The sequence below is a fragment of the Macaca mulatta genome, chromosome 1 (genome assembly GCF_049350105.2).
Source record: "Macaca mulatta isolate MMU2019108-1 chromosome 1, T2T-MMU8v2.0, whole genome shotgun sequence".
NCBI lineage: Eukaryota > Metazoa > Chordata > Mammalia > Primates > Cercopithecidae > Macaca > Macaca mulatta.
Window position 1 is genome coordinate 211,534,976 of NC_133406.1, and position 22,172 is coordinate 211,557,147.

Consider the following 22,172-nt stretch of genomic DNA (forward strand, 5'->3'; position numbering starts at 1 on the left):
GGCATGAGGTGGGCTTGACTAGAGGACCAAGGAGGGCACAAATGGTCAGGATGTGCCTCAGGTCAGCTGGAGAGAAGCAGTCAAGCCAATGGGCTTGATGTGGAAATGCCTGAGCTGCAGAACAAGGCTTCTTCAAACTCCCAACTAACGTTGGGGTCTCCCCACCGAGACAGAGATAGACTGGTGGGCAAGGCTTGGGGGCTAGGGGGTCAGAGAGCTGAGAAGGTCAACCAGGGCATCACCCACATAACTCACAGGGATGTCATGAGGAACATTCTCTCAACCAGAACCAGGGCAGGAAAGCTGACAGGACTAGAGAAGTTTCCTCCCACCAGACAGCCAAAGGGAAACACATTTGTTTTCAGGAGACAACGTGATTGTTCTTTGCACTGAAAAGGCATGAATAGAAAATTCCACTTTCCAAGACAGCCATTTCCTCCCCCAAGCATTAAAGGGAGCTTCTGTCCCCAGCTTATTGGTGCTTGAAATTCTACCACTGGAGCTCCATTCCTATGGCTTGAGGCTTTGCCATTTGTTAAAATGCAAACACCTTCAAATAAGTCATGTCTTCAACACAAACTTATTTTCATTAATTCAACAAATATTTATTGAGTTCTTTCTTTAAACCAGGCAGTACCCAGAGTCTGAGAACACAGAAATTAATTAAGTCTTATACAGAGCCAAACCTTCAAGGAACTGGCAGCTCTGTGTGGATAGCAGGTGGAAAGTAGAGGCGGGGATGCATTAGGAAACCTGACCATAACGGTGTTGGAAATGATGGTGGTGGGAGCGAGGTGCTGTGGGAAGGGATAGATTATTTATTTTAGGCAGAGATTATTTATTTTCAAGTTGCAAAAGGTGAAGCTTGACCTGGGATCTAAAAGATAAGGAGGGTAAAGGCTGGGGGCTGAGAATCCCAGATGGAGGGTACAGCAAGGGCAAATGAATGGAGTCATGAGCCAGTATGGGGAAGAGGGACTCCATGCCACTAAGCAGAGGGCTTGGCCATAAGGCAGGACATGGAGACAGGGCTGAAGCAGCAGGGGGAGTTCTGATTGACTGGATCATATTCATGATCTCAGGCAATGGCGATGGCGTCTATCTCAGGGCTTTGTTGCCTCCCCAGCCCCCATGTCACCACTTCCCACCAAGTACACAAACCCTCCCTCAGGGAACTACCCTGTCCTCTCAACACAAGCCCTGAATGACCCACCCTCAGCTTCAGGGCCGGATTCTGATTGGCCTAAGCCGGTCGGTCTAGCCTATCTTGCTGGGTACAGTGATTGGTTCTGGCAATGGCACATGACCCAGTTCAGACCAATGAAAGGCGAGGAGATGTTTGCTGGGGTTTCTGGGAAACAGGAGCTGTCCCTCTCTTCAGAGGGAGCTCCCGGAAGCGACTGGCTCTTTTCTGATCGCTGCAGAGTGAGGGTGTGATGGGCCAGCAAGGATGGGCAATAGTCGAGAAGGAGAGAGGAGAGATTGCCAGAGAGATGGAGCCCGAACCTGAACGCAGGATCAAAGGGCAACTGGGGAGCACTCGCTCTGGAGTTCTCAGTCGGCTGTGCCGCTGACTTACCAAATTTGCCTAAGCCCGTTTGTTGGTGTTTTCAGGTCCTAACTGATGCGGTGCCATTTTTCAAGTACAGAATTGGATAAGAGTTGGAGATAGGGAGCCGCCAGCAGGTGCAAGCACTTCTGTGGGTCCAGTCCCTTTACTTCTGATTCTGTCTCTGTGTAGGCTTATCACAAGTCAGGGTCTTGCGCTGGAAAACATCTCCCGACCCCTCTTGCTGGCCTGGCACCTGCACAGTAAGTCCTGGTCGGGCAGCCGGGGTGTCAGGAACCCTGGGCTCTGTCCCAACCCTGTCTGCTGTCTGGCTGTGGGACCTGGGCTGAGTTACGCCCACTCTCTGGGCCAAATTTGTGATTCATCCACCAGCCCATAGATTGTGAACTCCCCGAGGGAAAGGGCAATGTCCAACCCATACATGTGGCCCCCAAGCCCAGGACAGGCCTGGCATACAGCAGGTGTCCATGGGGCTGTTGACCAGTGTGGGAGTGGCACCTTCTTGCTCTAACCTCCCAGGATCAGGGCCATTCATGATGCCGACAGGAACAGCTGCAATTCCTTCTGTCCACCCCAACAGCCTCCTGGAGGCCCTGGCCCGATGCTAGAGCAGCAGGAAATCTCACAGGATAAGATTTCACATGGAGGCTTTGAGGCAGAGGCCTCAGTTCGCACACAGCCTCTATCTCTGTTGAAGGTTCACTGAGCCACAATTAGACTATAGGGTGAGGAAAATCTCCCAAAGGCTCAACCCTTTACTCTCTGGCTGCAACTGACCTGGGCAAGATTTGAAACTCTTTCCTTAGTTCACTGGTGTCTGTGGCAGGGCTGAGGGAGGAAGAGCAATGATGAGGAGCCCATGTTATGAGACAAAAATCAAAAAGAGAAATGAGGCTGGGCATAGTGGCTCACACCTGTAGTCCCAGCACTTTGGGAGGCCAAGGCAGGCAGGTCACTTAAGGTAAGGAGTTCGAGACCAGCCTGGCCAACATGGCAAAACCCTGTCTCTACTAAAAATACAAAAATTAACCAGACATGGTGGTGAGCACCTGTAGTCCCAGCTACTCTGGAGGCTGAGGCAGGTGAATCACTTGAACCTAGGAGGCAAAGGTTGCAGTGAGCCGAGATCATGCCACTGCACTCCAGCCTGGAAGACAGAGGGAGACCCTGTCAAAAAAGGAAAGAGAGAAAGAGGAGAGAGAGAGAGAGAGAGAGAAAGAGAGAGAGAGAGAGAGAGAAGGAGGGAGGGAGGAAGGGGAGAAAACGAAAGAAAAAGAAGGAAAGAGACAGAGAAAGAAGGAAGGAAGGAAGGAAAAAAAGAAAGAAAAGAAAAGAAATGGGCTGGGCATGGTGGCTCATGCCTGTAATCCCAGCACTTCGGGAGGCCGAGGCGGGAGGATCATGAGGTCAGGGGTTCAAGACCAGCCTGGCCAACATGGTGAAACCCCATCTCTACTAAAAATACAAAACTTAGCTGCACATGGTGGCAGGTGCCTGTAATCCCAGCTACTCAGGAGGCTGAGGCAGGAGAATTGTTTGAACCTGGGAGGCAGAAGTTGCAGTGAGCTGAGATTGTGCCACTGTACTTCAGCCTGGGTGACAGGGTGAGACTCTGTCTCAAAAAAAGAAAATAGCCGGGCGCGGTGGCTCAAGCCTGTAATCCCAGCACTTTGGGAGGCCGAGACGGGTGGATCACGAGGTCAGGAGATCGAGACCATCCTGGCTAACACGGTGAAACCCCGTCTCTACTAAAAAATATAAAACACTAGCCGGGCGTGGTGGCAGGCGCCTGTAGTCCCAGCTACTCGGGAGGCTGAGGCAGGAGAATGGCGTGAACCCGGGAGGCGGAGCTTGCAGTGAGCTGAGATCCGGCCACTGTACTCCAGCCTGGACGACAGAGCTAGACTCAGTCTCAAAAAAAAAAAGAAAGAAAGAAAATAAAAACCATGGGGTTCAGCTAATGTTTATTCCTTAAAACAGCAGAGCCACTCCTCTGCCCTATTGGGTGGCATGGGCTGAACCTCGGATTGCTCAGAGGACGAGGACCTGTGTGTCTGCATTCACAGGCAGGAGCAGGGAAGGCAGGGGTGGAAAGACCCACTTTCTCCCATGGGGAGAGGGTTCAGTCTAAAGAGACCTGGAGGTGGGTCAGTGGCTCAACGCGACCCTGTTGTATGTGTAGGGAGTTTGTGAGGGGACAGTAAATCTTGTGTGACATGTGAGGGTGGGCACGGATGAAAATAGAGGAGGAAAATGAGGAAGTGGTGGATGATGATCAGGAAAAGTTAAGAGCCAGAACATAAAACGCTGAATTCCAAGTCAAGGATCTTGGCCTTCACTCCGTGGGCAGTGTACCTCACACCACACACCCCAGAGGAATTTTGGCAGTGTGCCCAGAGATACATGAAGCCATAACATGGGTACAGGACATCATCCCTCTGTGTGGAAAATGCCCATTATTTTATATTTTATATTAAAACAATCATGGATATATCACAGAGGGCAAAATATGCATGGCTTTGAAATATTAGATTGGAGAATTCAAAGAACCTATGAGCCTGTGGCTGGAGTAGACGAAGCCCTGTCTGGATGCAGACCTCTCAGTAACCTGGATGTCCCCATGTCCTAATGCTATCAGCAGGAAGCTCCCAGTTTCTCCTTCCCAAACTTATCAAAATGGAACCTCAGCCTCCTCCAATACTGGGAGGGAAGAAATTGGGGGTGGTGGGGGCTGTCCATGGTGCTAAAACTGGATTAATCCATTTCCACAGATGAGCTCTGACCTTAAAGTTTCTATTCTGTCTTCACCTTCTGGAAGCTAGATGAAGGAGGGCGGCTCAGGAAGACCCCAGAAAGCTGAGCACCCCAAGGGCTAAGGAAGTAATAATCCTCAGGGCAAGGTAGGGCTGGAGAGTAGAGAGAGGACCTAGAGGAACCAGATTAGGACAATTATCATGTGTAGCATTCACAGGTCCTAGGAAAAACATTTTCTTGAGTTTGGAGACTTTCTCTGCTTCCTAAGAACCATTCAGTGTTCTTGAAGTGAGCCCTGAAAATGGTCCCTTAGGAAAATAGTTCCAGGATCTCCTCTTTGTGTGTGTGGGTGTGTATCTGTGTGTGTAGTTGCTTCTGTATGCATGTGTGCGGCTCACTATGCATGTAATAAGACTCTGTGTGTGATGATGTACAGCTCATATTAAAACAACTGGCATCTCATAATTCAATTCCTTAAGAGGAAAAACCTAGGACAAATATTTAGCTGGTATTTTATCCCAATTCAAAAATGTGTACATCCTGAGTTGTCTCATCTCCACCCACAGCCCTGTAGTCACAACCACCCAGGTAGCATCTGCTAAGAAGAGAAAGCTCCAGTCTCCATGTGCAGGGGTGGGGGTGCCTGTCTTGGTGGGGGCTGAGGGGAAAGCCTGCAAGCATTTCACAGTTCCAAGAAGATGGAAAGCCTGCAGCTCAGCACAGCCAACCTGGGCTTGCAGACATGGTCTCTAGCTAAACTTCTTGTCTGGCCCATCATGACTAAAGGGAAGGGCCCTGCACCTGTAGTGTCTATACCCATCTGTCTTGGGCTGCTCTATTCCCCAGTCTTGCTGGGCCTTACAGGCCTGGGAACATCCAGCCTTCAGACATGGTGTTGGCCAACTCAGAACCTTGGCTGCAGGCAGAGCTGGGTTGGAGTCTAGGCTCCACTACTCACCCATTGTGGGACTGAGTTCATGTTGTTTCAACTGCTGCACCTCATTTGCTGTTGACCCCAGTGAGTGCCCCAGTGTGGCTGCCACACAGTCAGTGCTCCCTCACTGTGGATCGCCCTCTCTGTCTCCCTAACAGGAGACATGACAGTCATTTGCTCATGTACATTTCTTCCTGAGTGATCTAGTGACATGAAATTGGCCTTCAGCTTCTTCTTTCTTTTTTTTTTTTTTTTTTTTTTTTTGAGACAAAATCTCGCTCTATTCCCCTGGCTGGAGTCCAATGGTGTGATCTCAGCTCACTACAACCTCTGCTTCCCGGGTTCAAGTGATTCTCCTGCCTCAGCCTCCTGAGTAGCTGGAATTCCAGGTGCCCACCACCACGCCTGGCTAATTTTTGTATTTTTAGTAGAGACGGGGTTTCACCATGCTGGCCAGGCTGGTCTTGAACTCCTGATCTCAGGTGATCCACCCACCTCGGCCTCCCAAAGTATTGGGATTACAGGTGTGAGCCATAGCACCGGCCTCAGCTTCTTATATATTTATCAATTTAGCCACCATTGGTACATAAACTGTTGTCCTCACAGTAAAATTTGTTAGCTACATTCCTTTGCATGTGTGATTTGGGCTTCTGTGACTCTTCAGACTTCTCTCAACTCAGACAAATCCATCTGCTCATCTGTATGAACAAGCCCTCTTATCTTCCAGTGGGATGGATTTTCCAGCCTCTCCCAGAACACACACATTTGTAGATTTACAGCTCCTTTTTCCACTTCTGCTGCCGCTCTAGCTACTGCATATTGAGGACTTGCTCTTGGCCAGGCATAGTACTGAATGCTTTGCCAAGATTATCTCTAAGAAATGGACACCATTCTTATCCCCATTTTACAGATATGAAAACTGAAGTTTAGAACAGTTGAATGATTAGCCCAAGGTCCCCCAAATACTGAGTGGTGGAGCCAGTCTTTGATTTTAGATTTTTCTGATTCTAGAGCCCACAATTTCTGCTTGCATTTTGTACCACAGAATGGAAACAGTCCTCCTCCAAATGTTCCATTGTCTCCTTGTCTTTGTCCTTCTCTTCCTCCTCATCCTCTCCCGCCTCCTCCTTCTTTTCTTCTCACCCTCCTCTTCTTCCTCCCCATTCCTCTGTAAACCTCTTCTTTCTCTCTTTCTCTTCCCCAGATATTTGCCCCCAGCCCAGCACTGCCAAACCTCTGCAGCCAGGATGTTTAAGAGCTGAGATTCCATGTCACCTGCTGGGACAGCAAGGGGAATATGGCTTCAGAGACACCCCTACAATATGGGAGGAAGGAAGGCCAAGGCCTCCAAACTTACAACCCACCCTAAGGCCCCTCCCCTGGCTCGGAGCTGTGTGCCTAGAAAAAGATGCGTTGGTTTCTCCTTCACTTCTAGCAGCTCAGTGGAGGGACCATCCCTGTCCTCAGCATCCCATCGCTGCAGGTGTGTGGGTGACGATAACGCTGTTCCCAGGTTTACTTTCACACAGTGTGCCAAAGAGTTTCTTCTGGACCTCATGTGATCTCACAGCATCCTGGGAAGCAGAGCATTATGCCCTTTGAATGGGGAAACTCAGGTCACAGAGGAAGGTAGGAGCAGAACCAGCATCAGATCCCAGAGTGTCTCATTCCTAGGCCAGTGTCTGTAACAAAAGGGCAGGCCCAACCTGTGAGTCGGTCACGATGTCGGTTGTTTTAGTTTTTATTTCAGCACGAGTCTCACTGCCTGCTCTTCACAGCCGTGGGGGAGGGTGGGGCCAGAGCTGTCTGGATTCAGTTCAGGGCTCCAGCTCTGCCACTGGCTCAATGTGTGTGACCTTGGGCACTGAGGCTCCTTTGCCTCAGTTTGCCACAGGCCTATTTTCTCATCTGTAAAATGGTCTTTCACGGGACCAGGGCACTAAGTTTGACTCCCCGGCAATCTGTGCTCGGAGCATCCCGTTCCCCAGGGGCTTCAGGGCTGGACGTGGCCTGCACGGCCACTTGGCTCCGCAGCAGCTGCTTCACTTCCTCAGCCAGGATTGTAATTCCTCCTGCTGGAAACTGGGTCCATGCGTTTGGCCTGAATAAGTTGATTTGTCGAAATTAGTATTTTCTGAGGCTGTTCACATCGGGAGCAGCAGGTAGTTCTTCCGTGTACTTCAGAAAGCGCCCCAGAGTCCAGCTGGGACAAATCCATCCCTCCAAAGCGACATCTCCTGGAAGGCAGCACTGAATTACGTCGCATTATAACAGCATTTCACTCGGTTCCTGTGACCTTCATTTAGCCAGAGCCAGAATCTCCTGCTGAGACGCCCACTCCCGTGTCTGGAGACTTTTCCTGGCCTGCACCAGGCAGACTGCATCATAGGGGGTAGGACGGGGGTCAACGGCAGGGTGAGGCAGGGGCGGGCAGGGATAGGCCCCCTTGACAGAGAGGAGAAGGCGGGATTCAGAGGACCACATCCATGGGACAATTTGCTTCACAGGGCCAGTCACCCACCATGGGTGGCCCTGGAGACTCCTGTCCCCTTCACCCATTCCCTTTCTCACTCACTCAGCAAACATTTCTTGGCCACTGATGTGCCGGGATGACGTGCCAGGTTAAAGGGACACAGAGGTGGGGAAGAGCTTGCCTTTATCTCAGGGACTGACAGTCTGGAACAAGAGACAGAAACTCTGCGTCAAGTAACAATAACAGACATCAGGGAACGGGAGGAGGGAGCAGTTAACTCCCTCCAGGGTTAGGGGGACAGGGGTGTGTCTCAGGGTGGCTGCCGCAAAAGGTGCTCTTTCTGAAGCACATGGAAGAACCGCCTGCTGCTTCCAATGTGAGCAACCCCAGGAAATGGTAATTTCAACTTGCCCTGAGTCAAGGGCCCAGTGCTGATAGTTTATCTGAGAGGGAATCCCTCTCAGATAAAATGTGGAAACAGAGCGACTAAGCCAGGAAAAGAGAAAAGTCAGTGAAGCGTGAACTAAGCAGTGGGTTACAGCGACGGCAGCTTCAGGGCTCAGTCCTGCTGGGGAGCCTCTGAGGCCTGCGTGGAAGACGTCCCAGAGTCCACTCTCATGACTCAAGGGGCAGTGGGCCCTGTTCACCGCCTCTCAAGGCATTAACTCCTCCTGTCCCCTGTACTCCTAGCTGACACCTGCCACACAGACAAGCAAGTTCTCCAGGTGCCAGAGAAAGAGAGAAAGAGATACAGGCATTTGAGGTGGGAAGCTGTCAGCATGCTCAGAACGGTCTGTAGCCGCAGAACTCAGGGAGCCAAGGGGAGGGGGACACCAACCACATCTGTTACAGCATCTTAGGAAAGCTGACATCTGAGCTGGGTTTGAAGGTGAGTAGGAGGTTTGCAGCTGGAGTGAGCAGGGTGAGTGGCTCATCTGGGCAGTACAAACAGTATGTGGATGGGAGGGGAAGAAATGAAAGAAATGAAACAGATTGGCCCTCAACTAGAGGAGGAGAGAGTCTGTTCTGAGATAAGGTTAAGAGTCCTCTTCCCGAGTTGGCTGAGAACAGGTTCAGGAGAGAAGGGAGTATTTGAGGAAGTCAGGTCACTATTGGGAGTGAAGGAGTTGATGGTGGGACTAGGGCAGAGCTTAAGAAAGGTGGAGGATCTGATAGTCCTTGAAGGGAAGGGAGGTCGGAGCAGATGACAGGGAGGTGGCAGAAACGATGGGTGATGCTGGAGCCCGCCGACGTTGGCAATCACCCCTTGGCGATGTTGCCAGTACTCACTGAGTGCAGTTTTCTCAGCAGCTTCCCGGCAGCTCAGGAGTTGAGAAAGCAGATGGTTGCATTGGCAAGTGGCTGGGGGTTGGTAAGGCAGGTAGGCGAGAGGAGAATGTCAGCCACCTGCAGGCACAGAATCCCTCGGGGGAGGTTTCACTGGCTTCCCAGTGCCTTCCTACCCTGGGACCTGGGAGAAGAATGGGGAACGGTTGAAAAGACCAGGGCTGGGGGTTTCAGTGCCTGGGTTCTCATCCAAGCTCTGCTGCTCCCTTTCTGTGTGACCCTGGGCAAGCCACCTCCCCTTGTGGGACCTCTCTTTCTACACCTATTAACTCAGGTCTTCTCATCCTCAGCACTACTGACATTGCAAGCCGGACAATTTCTTGTTGGGGGAAGGGGGGCTGTCCCATGCATTATAGGATATTTAGCAGCATCGCTGGCCTCTACCCACTAGATGCCAGTAGCATAACCATATTGTGGTAACCAAATGGCCCCCGGGAAGCAAAATTGCCCCCATTAAGCACTGTATTAATCAGAATAACAATAATATAATTGGAATAATAATGTAAGTGGAATAATAATGATAAGATCTATCCAGCCAGCCCACAAGAAGAAGGGTTGTCATGAGGATCACAGAACATCATGAAAATTGAGGTGGGGAGAAAGCCTTTGCAGCTCATTACAGCAGCTTGGATGTAAGCAGACATCTGACACAAGCTCTCTTCACTTCCCCCGCCTGCAAAGGACATAGGTTAGAAGCTGAGCTGGACCTAGAACCCAGGCATCCTGATTCCCAGCTCCAGGCTTTGGCCTTTCCGCGAGGCATGCTGGGAGGATGCCACATCCTCATCTTCGCCATCTTCGCACAGAAACTGAGACTTTCCAAGACGGATCTGAAAGAGGCAGAGGTGAAGAGAAAGGCCAAGAGGAGAACAAAGGGGAGGCCAAATCTTCATCTCAAATCTGATTGAGATGGAGGCAGCAAGAAGGCCAAATGCCAGGGTGGAGAGTATGTGAACAGGGACTATTCAGGAGACAGAGACCACACCAGTAACCTGAACATGGAAAATGTAATGTAAATAACTGTTCATGAGGCCAGGCATGGTTGCTCACACCTGTAATCCCAGCACTTTGGGAGGCCGAGGGAGGCAGATCGCTTGAGGCCAGGAGTACTCCTTGAGGCCAGGAGTACGAGACCAGCCTGGCCAACATGATGAAACCCCATTTCCACCAAAAAATACAAAAATTAGCTGGGCGTGGTAGTGTGCGCCTGTGGTCCCAGCTACTCAGGAGGCTAAGGCAGAAAAATCACTTGAACTGGGGAGGTGGAGGTTACAGTAACCCAAGATCGCACCACTGCACTCCAGCCTGGACGACAGAGCGAGACTCCATGTCAAAAACAAAACAAAACAAAATATAAAAGGTTCGTTAGTCAAAGGGGGTTAACTACTAACAGGGATAAAAAAAGGACTCTTGAACACAGAAACGACAAGAGAGGGGGATTTTACTACTTCTGGCAATGACTACGGGTGTGGCTGTGGTCTGTAAAAGTGGCTGCCAGTTGAGGAGAGCCTAGCCTGGGAGTGCAGCAGAGCTGATCCCTGATGGCTGCTGAGGGGAGTGCCCCTGGGTAGTTCCCACACTGAACAAAACAGAGGGAGGTCCAAAACCAGAAAAGAAATGTCATTCGGCCGGGCACAGTGGCTCATGCCTGTAATCCCAACACTTTGGGAGACTGAGGTGGGTGGATCACCTGAGGTCAGGAGTTCAAGACCAGTCTGACCAATATGGTGAAACCCCGTCTCTACTAAAAATACAAAAATTAGCTGGGCGTGGTGGTGTGCTCCTGTGGTCCCAGCTACTGGGGAGGCGGAGACAGGAGAATTGCTTGAACCTGAGAGGCAGAGGTTGCAGTGAGCCAAGATCACGCCACTGCACTCCATCCTGGGCAAGAGAGAGAGACTCCATCTCAAAAAACAAAAAAACAAAAAACAAAAAAACAAAAAAAAAAAAACAAAAAAATACCATCCGTTTCTATTGCCTTGCAATACCCCTCCACTGCCCTCTATTGACAGAGATTAACATTGCACCAGCCTGCAAACAAATGTTTATAGGGTCCAGCTCCAGTAACACAAAGCAGGACACAGAAGGGTGGACTTGAGAAACAATCGGTGGAACCATCACAGTCCTTGCCTTTGACTAATCAGCTTCCATATATATCTTCTACACACTTTTAAACTTCCATTCACAACAAGGCAACTCTGTGTTTCCACCTAAGGAGAGCAGTTGTCCTTGTACACACAAGGAAGTTCCCACCCTTGCCTCAAAATAAGGAGATACATAGTTCCAACATCATTTACCCCTTGCTAGCTGTATGAACTACTCCTCAAAATCAGCACAGTCACACTGAATATTCTGTTTCCTAAAGGCCATATGGTAAAGTTAACCTCCAATAACTGGTACATAAGTAACAATGGGGAGAACACATGGACACAACAAAGGGAACAGACACCCAGGCCTGCTTGAGGGTGGAGGCTGGGAGGAGGGTAAGGACCAAAAAAACTACCTATTGGGTACCATGCTTATTACCTGGGTGACAAAATAATCTGTACAGCAAAGCCCTGCCACACACAATTTACCCATGTAACAAACCTGCACATGTATCCCCTGAACCTGAAATAATGTTTGGAAAGAAAAATAGGCCGGGCTCAGTGGCTCACACCTGTAATCCCAGCACTTTGGGAGGCCAAGGCGGGTGGATCACAAGGTCAGGAGATCGAGACCATCCTGGCTAACACAGTGAAAGCCCATCTCTACTAAAAATACAAAAAATTAGGCAGGCATGGTGGCAGGTGCCTGTAGTCCCAGCTACTCAGGAGGCTGAGGCTGGAGAATCACTTGAACCTGGGAGGCGGAGGTTGCACAGAGCCGAGATTGTGCCATTGCACTCCAGCCTGGGTGACAGAACAAGACTCTGTTTCAAAAAAAAAAGAAAGAAAGAAAGAAAAAAGAAAAATAATACCAACAGAAGGAGAGAGAAGGAAACAACATAGTCATAAATGTATACACATAACAAGAAATGAGAAAATACGCAAAGCTACTCTAGTCCTCATTTCTGTAACTGACCACAAGGCCATAATTTATATCCACTACTCATTCCGAATTTCCACTACCCTCAACCAGAACCTCAGCTAGTTGGGGATTTTTTACCGGGAAGAGTGAGTCAAAACATCATTCTTGAATGATATGAGCCCTCAATTATCCTGCCTTTTTTGGATTGCTGAAGTTTCCCATTAACCTTTACAGTTGGGCATGGAAGTACTAAGAGGCACCCCCGCAGAATCCCCTGAGTTCCAGACATAGCCCACCTGTCCCCATTGTGTAGAAGCAATCAAATTTTTCCTTGGAAACCAGGATCAATCATTCCATCCAATAGAGTAACCCTTTTCATCCGCCCGTTTGATAGGTGATGTAAGGACCCCAAATGGCTAGAGGCAGTCTCATCCTTCCATTCATTGGAACCAGTGTTGTGTCCTCTGGGATTCCCCCCATCTTTGCCTTAGGAACAAAGATACTGAGCCAGCAGAGCTCAAATTTACAAAGACAAGAAGCAAACATTCTCCAAGTGGGTGATTAAGAATAATAACGAGAGGAGCCTGTACCAGTTTTCATTTATTGCTTCTGAGTTCCAAATCCAACCCTCATGGCCTGCTTGTGAAACTAGAACATTTTCTCTTGCAAGCTGGCATGGTGTTGATTTTGTCAATAGATGGCACTGACAGGATGTTGGACACTCTGATTCCAGAGTACTTGGCTTCTTCTTGCATTCGGTGGTGTGCAGGACACTCGGTAGAGCACACCGCTGGTGATAGCAGCAGCCCTCCCATATCTGGGTTCCCAAAGGCAGGATCTATACAAGCCCCAGCTGACTTCGACTTATCTTCCCAAAAATGGTTTCCTATCCTCCCACCCCAAATACTCTGAGAAACTTCTTGGCAGCTAGTGCTCCAGCTGGCTTCCCAGCAAGTTCAACAGAAACCCTCACAGGCAGCTTCCGAATTTCATCAGCATCTCAGCAGCCGTGTCCACTAACGTTGGCCCACCATGAGACCATCTCTGGACTGAAATTCCAGTGAAATTTTCTGCCATCCAATAGGCTGCAACTGTACCTTCCTCAAGGGCCTGAATCCCTGCTGTGGAGAGGATCCTCTCTTCCTTCTAAGTTTTGGGCCTTGTACATTCTCCTTCATCTTAGTGGTATTCTTTAGAGTTCTCTTTCATTCCCCCTTAGTTAATTTCATATGTTTTCTGTATCTTGATTGAAAACTGAATGACATAGAACCACTCCCACTTCCACCCCTGATTAATGGACCCATGTATTCTAACAATGAGGGAGGTAGCACTATACAATGGTGTCTGATCCAAAGCACATACCGCATCCTTTCAGGCAATGTCTCCCAAGTGGTGCCACACCTGAGCCTTCAGTAAGCCATTCCATCTTTTAATTAGACCATTCACTTCCAGGTGATGAGTGATGTGGTAAGACCAGTTAATTCCATGGGAATGAGCCCACTTCTGCATTTCCTTTGTTGTGAAATGAGTTCACTGGGAAGAGGCAATTCTGTGTACTCTACCATGATGGTGGGTGAGACATTCTATGAGTACACAGATGGTGGCAGGGACAAAAGAATCACAGGCAGGGACATAAAATCTATCCCCAGATAATGATTCTATTTCAATAAGGAAGAATCTATGCCCCCTACATGATGGGAGAGGTACAATGAAATCAAGATGAAACCTGGTAGATGACCAGTCTATCCAGGAAATGGTGCCATATTGTGGGCTCATGTTGGTCTCTTCCGTCAGAAGACTGAGCACCCAGCAGTGGCAGTGTCCAAAGAAGTCCTCAGGAAGGGGATGTTCATGTTTTTAAGCCCAGGTATCTCTTCCATCCCTGCCACTACAGTCACTTTACTCATGGGCCCACTGAACAAGCATAGGGACTGAGGAATAAAGAGGTTAACTGATCATCACAAAGCATGTCATATTGCTCACCTACTTACTGAAAGCCTCCACTGCAGTGGATGCCCTTTAGCAAACATTCACATGGGACACAAATCTTCACAGTCTATACCCATTCTGAGAAGCCCATCCACATGACTGTTCTGAAGAATTCCCCCTCATCAATCTTCCAATCCTGTTTCTTCCAAGTCTCTGACCATCCAGCCAAACCATACCATTAACAACCGCTCATAAATCAGTGCAGAGCCATACTTCTGGTCATCTCTTATTCCAGAATGGACAACCAAATATACTGCTTAAAAGATTTTCCCCCACCACTGTATTTCAAGGTCACCCTAATGGGGCTGTGATACCTCAGTCTTCTGTTTTGGGTGGTGTATCAGACAGCATCATCTGTAAACCAGGTTTGAGTTTTCATTGTTCAGCAACTGGTCATAAGGAGCTCCCCAAGAAGCCATAGGCACGATTTGAGGGGGACAAGGAAATGAAGCAGGAGCTGATGTTAAAGGAGTTTGAACTACTAATTCATACAACTTACTCACACCTTCCAGACTTGCCCAAGTGAGGTCTCTTTAATATCATTCTCATGAGATGATAGATTGCTGCCACACAAAGCGAACCTTATAGCTAGTTGTGTCAATAGAATCTTAATTAGCAATCTTAGGCTGCATGGTCACTTGATGTCCCAGTTAGGCATCCAGTCTCTACCACAGTCCAGTAGCAAGCTAGAAGCTGTTTCTTGGGGGTGGGGGCGGGGGAGTGGTGTCTGAATAAACAGGAATAGATTTACTTTAGAATCCTGAAAGTTTGCATTGTGATTCCCCTTTAGGGGCTTAACCGTGATTCCATACAGCATCCCTACCTGCTGTGGACAACTTGAGAATCACTGGATCTACTGGATCATCCACGTTGTAGAAAACCTTTTTCTGAAGCCTTAATTTGCTGCAGAACCTCCTTGACTCAAGACTGGAAACCTGATGGAGATTTTTGCTCATGAGTCAAAGTTACACACTCAAATGTGACATATGTTGCCTCTAAAATCCAAAATGCCTACCAAGTGCTATGCCTCTTTTTTAGCAGTAGGCAATGTGCAGCAACTTGACTTTCACCTTGGAGAGACATCTCAACATGTTCCAGACCACTGAACCTCAGAAACTACCGACACGACAGACCTCTGAAATTTTGTGGGATTTATTTCCCACTCTGTCATTCACATATGTTGTGCTTGCTACTTCCTGTTCATCAGGTATAATCAGCTCATCATCAATGTAGTACACCAGTGCAATGCTTTGTAGAATGTCAAAATGATCATATTATCTGTAGTCTAAATAAAAGGAGAAAGCAAGAGAAGATGACTTGGCTCTGAGGCAAGACTGTGAATGTGTACTGTCGGCCCTTCCAGGTAAAAGCAAACTGTTTTTGATGGTCCTCACTAATTGGTACAGAGAAAAATTCAGTAGATGGGTCAACAGCTACATACCAAAGTGGTATACTGAGTTGCTCCAGTAAAGATGCTCTATCTGGGGCAGCAGCTGCAACTGGAGTTAACACCTAATGAAATATACAATAATGTAGTCATTCTCCAAAACCCTTCCAACCTCTGCATAGGTCAAATAGGCAATTTGAATGGTGATGAGATAGGAATCACTACCCCTGCATATTTCAAGGCTTCATTAATCTCTGAAATTTCCCCAGGGATATGGAAGTGCTTCCAGTTTGCAATCATGGCAAAGAGAGGAAGTTCCAGAAACTTCTGTTTAGGCGCTTTCTTCCGTGATGGACCTCATTCCGTAAGTCAGAGACCCAAAATGGGGTCTCTTCCAGTGAGAGTCTGCCAATTTCACTTATACATTCAGAAACTGGGGGAATGACCAACTGAACACATTTGGGCTAAATATCTATCATCTGATGATCTAAGTCAAGACTTTGAATGGTGGACCACAGTGGCATTTTGCATCCCCAGGAATTATCATAAATTCAGATTCAATGTCTAGTAATCCCCCAAAGGTCTGGGTACTTTCTTTCCCCAAATGCAGTCATTCTAGTAAGTGGCCACAGGTCCCCTTGGAGAAGGCTTTGAGGAAGTTTTTTTTAATTCTTTTTATTTCAAATGTTTTGGGGGCACAAGTAGTTTTTGGTTACATGGATAAGTTCCTTAGTGGTGATTTCTGAGATTTTAGTGCACCCATCACCCAAATAGTGCACACATACCCACTATGTAGTCTTTTATCCCTTGCACCCCCCAAACCTTCCCCCACTGAGTCCCCAAAGTCCATTATATCATTCTTGTGCCTTTGCATCCTCATAGCTTAGCTCCCACTTATAAGTGAGAACATACAATATTTGGTTTTCCATTCCTGAGTTACTTCACTTAGAATAAGGGAGGCTTGGAGGAAGATTTATGGTATATACTTATAGCACTACTGCAAGAATCTTCTTCAAAGGATCTGGCATCCTCTTAAATCAAAAGCTCTGATCTGTGAATTGCTTTAGGTCTAGAAATTGGATGAGAAACCATAACTCCAACATAGTCATTCAAGTCAGGTTTTGGGCACCAGTGCTAGAGTTTTGTTTGTTCATTTGTTTTTCTGTTATATAGATCAAGCAGTGCTTTAGTAGGCTATCTGTCCATTTCCTTTCTGGGGACAAAGTGGTCAATTAGTCACCACCAAAGATCCCTATGGGCCAAGGCATTCTAATTACAGGTACATTCCTGCTGCCCTTTATGGTACATCACCCGTATTGTCTTTGGCTATTAAGCAATCCCACTTAGCCTCTGCTGCTCCAGGAGGCTATCATACCCGTGAAATCAAGAAGTTCATAGGAATGATAGCATAATCTATGGTAATAACTGGACTATGAAGGTGAACATCCACAGAGTTTCTTAAGGATGAAAGTTCACCTTTCAATAATATATTTCTCAGTGCCTTAGCTAAGAAGGTGTCTTCTGAGAATTTTCATGGAACATAGTTTTGGGGAGTGGTTGTGCAGGTCACACATGATAAATTCACTCCAACATCCTCTCTCCTTAAGCCTTTGGATTCCCTCTTCCACGTTATGCCATTGAACCTCTGGCATTTCAATTTCATTAAATGTAAGCCACCTTCAAGTCCAAGTTTCAGTCAACCAACTGAGTAAACCATTAGAGCCAACTTCAGCTGCACAACTTAACACATTAAATACCAAATCCACATCCATGAATTCAGAATTATTATCTTCCACCCTTAGAATCAGCTCTCATATATATTCCCTGAATTATGTAAAATCTTGCCATTAGCAAAATCTTGCCTTTCTTCTGTTGCATTGTCTCCTTCTGCATCACAGTGAGTACCTGTCCCCTTGGAGCATGCTGAGATTTGACCCTGGTTATGAATCTAGTGGTAACAAAGGGTGCTTGTGGCATCTCCTGAGGATAATGGTCATGCTGTCTCAAGGCATCTGCCCCATATGAGGTTATCACCACGTTTTCAAACAAAGGAAAACTAACCTCCCCAGATACAAGAGGGGAGGGCCTCAGGGAATCAGGATTCTCCATTTCATCTGAGTCCAACCAGATGTCCCTATTCCAAGTTTCAAGATCACATTCTTCCCTAATTTATACCCAAACTTTCACATGAAAAACTTGTGATGCTATAAATTTAACTGACATTTAAATTCTGCCACCCACACAATTAAATTTTATGTTTGGTTTTCAGCAATATCAGCCCTGTGGCTACATGAAATATGAGATTCTTTTACGGATGACATGGAAACTCTGTGGTCCTCAAACTATGATTTCAGCTGAGAATTAAATAACCTCGACTTGTCTTTTTTTTTTTCTAGTAAGTGCTCCAGTGCATGCAAGATTCATCCCACACCACAGTCCTTGCGGGCATCATTACTGGTGTAATCATGGTCAGGTGCAGGAGTCACTTGAGTTCCCAAGACACTTGCTGCAGTTGGCATTGCACCAAAATCCACCACAGGTGATAGCATCGTTATGATGCCATTATGCTGTAGATTACGAGCATCCCATTCCCACTGGCAAGGAACTCAGCATTGTGCTCAAGCCCAAAGGCACAATGAAACCTACCAAAATCTCATCTTTGTGGGTCTGTCACCTGGGACCATTCCTGCTCTCGATTCCTTATCAGTTAGGATCCGGTCAGGAGACAGAGCTCACACCATAATCTGAACATGGAAATTTTAATATAAAGAATTATTATCTAACAAAGGATAGTTAATTACTAAAAAGGGGAAAAGAACACTCTATGAGACCCAGAAGCAGCAAATGCAAAAAAGTAGCTACTGTGTCTAGGCTGAGAGAAAGTGAATAATCAAGGAATTAGGGCCTCAGAAGGTCCTCCCCCTGACACAGACCTCCTCTATGAGGGAGTGATGACCACGAGAACATGCAGCCTCCAGTGGCTAATAAACCTGCCAGGGAAAGTAAGCTGGTTCAGTCGGCGGACATGGCCGTCTTTGTGGGAACCTGATCCCACATAGGTGCAGGCTGGTGTGAAGTTTGAGTAGGGCTGGTCTATAGAATCGACGTCCAGGTGGAGAGAGTGAAGCCTGACAGTTCTTTTCTGTTATACAGAAAAGACGTTTGGAGCTGGTCCACACAGGCCACTGAGGTAATAGCACTGGGCCTTGGTTCCTGTGCTGAGGAAACAAAAATATGGAAGGAGGACCAGAACCTGGAAGGGAAGTGCCTTCCCGCTGCTATCACCTTACAGTGTCCATCTAGCGCCCTCTCCTGACAAAGCCTGATATACTTCCAGCTGGCACAAGAGAACCATTCACAGGGTCCAGCTCCAGTATTACAAATCAGGGCAATGAAGGATGTATTTGGAGCTCAGAGACAATAAATTAATAACTGTCATGGGGGAGAGAGGCAGACATGGAAGGGAGCAAAGGGTTGATTGGGTAAGAGGCTAGAAGGGGAAGAGTTTCTATGCTTTTTTTAGGGAAAGGAGCATGCATGGGCTGGAGCCCTGGGGAGCAATCCCAGCCCTCTTCAAAGAGAGAATGCAGTCACAGAATAAACACAGCTCAAGAAAGCTACATTGTTCCACTTTCAAACCAATAGAAAATAAAATTCCTGGACAGGTTCCCTCTTCCCACTCCTGGGAGTAAGTAGGGAGTGGGTTGAGATACATTTCATTTTTCTTGAAAAGGCTTTCTCAGCTCCTGCTGACTCAGGCCACCTCCACCCTCTGTAGATTCAAGACATTAAATTGTCCAGTCGCTGGCTTTTACTGCAGGCCTACTAGATGCCCAGCCTTGAACCCTGTTTGACTGTGGGCCTCAGCTAAGCCTGTCTGTGGCTGTGGCTGAGCCTAGCTTGAGTGAGTGTTGAGAGGGCAGACTGGTTCGTGGACAAGAGAAACTTCCAGCAGACAATGTGTTTCAGGTTTAGATCTGCCAGTATTTCTCCAGTGATTACAAGAGCAATGGTTTGGAGTCAAGCGACATGGCTTCTAACCCTGTCTTGGCTCTTTTCTAGCTGTGTAGCCTTAAGCAATTCACCTCACCTCTCTGAGCCTGTTTCCTCGTATATCAAATGGTTTTGGTAACATCTATCTCTCAGGATTTCTGGGAAGATTAGAGACAACATCCACATTAGGTATAATGCAAGGACCTGCCAAAGTAGGTACAGAGGCCCATCAGACCAAAGCTCAGACTATACCCAAGGTTTCATCAGGCTCAGAATGCAGATACTGGCCGGGCGTGGTGGCTCACGCCTGTAATCCCAGCACTTTGGGAGGCCGAGGCGGGCAGATCACAAGGTCAGGAGATCAAGACCATGGTGAAACCCCGTCTCTACTAAAAACAGAAAAAATTAGCCGGGCGCAGTGGCGGGCGCCTGTAGTCCCAGCTACTCGGGAGGCTGAGGCAGGAGAATGGCATGAACCCGGGAGGCAGAGCTTGCAGTGAGCCGAGATTGCGCCACTGCACTCCAGCCTGGGCAACAGAGGAAGACTCCGTCTCAAAAAAAAAAAAAAAAAGAAAAGAAAGCAGATACTTAGGCCAGTAGCCTGGGCACTAATGAGCAATGCCAGCCCTATTGTCTCTGAGGGACGTTGAGCCCAGTGCTCTTCAAACAGGGATGCATTAAGAGAATAAACACAGCCCAAGAAAGCCACATTATTCACTTTGAAATCAGCAGAAAATGACACTTCTGGTCAGGGTCCCTCTTCCCACCCCAAGGAGAGAGTAGGAGGTGAGCTTAGATGAGTTTCCTTTTTCTTGAAAGGAGTTCTCAGCTCCTGCGCTCCCGCTGACTCAGGCCACCCTCACTGTGAGAATCCAGCAGGCTAGGATGATCTGGCAGTGTCTCAAGCAGGCCCGCCACCTGCCAGCCCTGGGCCTGGAGAGGCTGTTGATGGTGAGGTTCAGTGGAGGTGAGCCCAGCTAGAGCAGACTTGGGAGAACAGCCTGGCTGAGGGTTGAGAGCAGCCTCTAACAGCTGGTGTGGTGCAGGCATAGACTGGCTGTTGTTGCTGAGTTTGCATGAGCACTGGCTTTGGAGTCAGTCCCAAGTTCTAGTCCAGAGACTGAATCTTTTCTGGCTCTGACATTGAGAGCTCTGCCCTCAGTTCTCTGAGCTTCGGATTTCTTGCCTGCTAAATGGGCTTGGTGATACACAACTCTCAGGATGCTGGGGAGATTAGGAACAATGTCTGTATTAGGTACAATGCACAGCAGTCACTATCATGATCACCAGGACCAGCCAGGGTTGGGGTGCAAGCCCGTCAGACTAAAGTCAGCATAAAGCCACCAGCCTCAGAAACCAGATGCTTAGGCCAATGGCCTGGGGCCCCCTGAGCAATGCCAGCCCCATTGTCTGAGGCATGTTGAACCCGATGCTGTCCTACTTAGAATGAGCTCCTAGAAAGCACCTAGTTCTGCCTCCTCGTGGACACATCAGGAGACTGAGGCCCAGATGTTTGCTCAGTGCCACACAGCATGGTGGTAGCTGAGCCAGCATTGGAATCCAGCCTCATGACATCAAGCCATGTGGTCATCCAAGGACTAAAAATGATGTGCTTAAGAGTATAGGCTTTGGAGCCAGACAGACCCGAGCTCCAGCCCCAGCTCTGCAACTTTCATTCATTCAACAAATACTCACTGAGTTCTTGTCATGTGCCAGGCACCATGCCTAGTGCAAGGGACACAGGAGGACAAGACCTCCATGGCCCTGGCCTCTCGCCGCTCACAGTCTGGTGGGAACAAATACCCAGTGAATGAACAAGCTCATCACCCACTGTGAGAAAGCAATAAGGGACAGACACAGGATGGGCCCTGAAAGAGACAGGGGCAGTGGGTGCTGGAGGGCCACTCAGGGTATTCAGGGAGGGCATCTCAGGAAGGGGACATCTGATCTGGGGACTGGACACCAGGCAGGAGCCAGGTATGCAGGACTGGAGAAATGTGTCCATGCAAAGAGCTCAGAATGATGGGGGAACAAGAGCCTGGAGTGAGCAGGAGCGTGCAGAAGGGACGTGGACAGAGAGGGTGGAGCCAGGACATGCGGGCCTCAGAGGTCATGGTCAAGAGTGCAGAGCTCATGCACACAGCAGCAGGAGGCACTGGAGGGTTTCCGTAGGTGAGTGACGGGATCTGCCCTGTTTTTTCAAAGGATCACACTGGTTGCTGTTGTTTGTGTGACCTTGTTGTCTCTCTGACCTGGGCAAGTTGCTTAAGCTCTCTGAGCCTCAGTCTCTCATCTGTAAAATGGCGATGATCACAGTACCCACCTCACAGGTGGAACTGGAGACTGACATATGACAGTCTACAGAGGGCACTGAGCAGTGTGCATTTCAGTGCCGAATAAAGCTTTGCTTTCTCACATCCCCACATCCAAAGCCCTCATCCTCTACCAACTGGCTATTCATTGCCTGACTTGAACCTGTTGATCCTGACTATGCAATGACTCCATTATTTCTGCACTGCCCTTAAAGCCATGGGGGTGTTGAGGCCAAAGCTCATTAAACTCCTGTCCATCAGAAGTCAGCAGGGGGAGGTCCCTGGAGCCCAGGGAGAGAGAGTGGCCATGCCCCACTCCCAATGAGGGCCTTGCAAATGGCCTTGGCATCCATCAGTGACACAGCTCCATCTCCTGGGTGCCTGGAATATATAATGCGTCCCAA

The 22,172-nt window shown here is 48.3% G+C and overlaps 1 long non-coding RNA gene across 1 annotated transcript; it reads left to right on the top strand.

The window, feature by feature from the left end:
* Positions 1 to 1,382: 1,382 nt before the first annotated feature.
* On the top strand, positions 1,383 to 21,873 carry LOC106997415 (uncharacterized). The gene is made up of 3 exons (XR_001443584.3): positions 1,383 to 1,812; positions 17,860 to 18,002; positions 20,276 to 21,873. It is a non-coding gene; the product is annotated as an uncharacterized LOC106997415 (long non-coding RNA).
* The last annotated feature ends 299 nt before the right edge of the window (positions 21,874 to 22,172 follow it).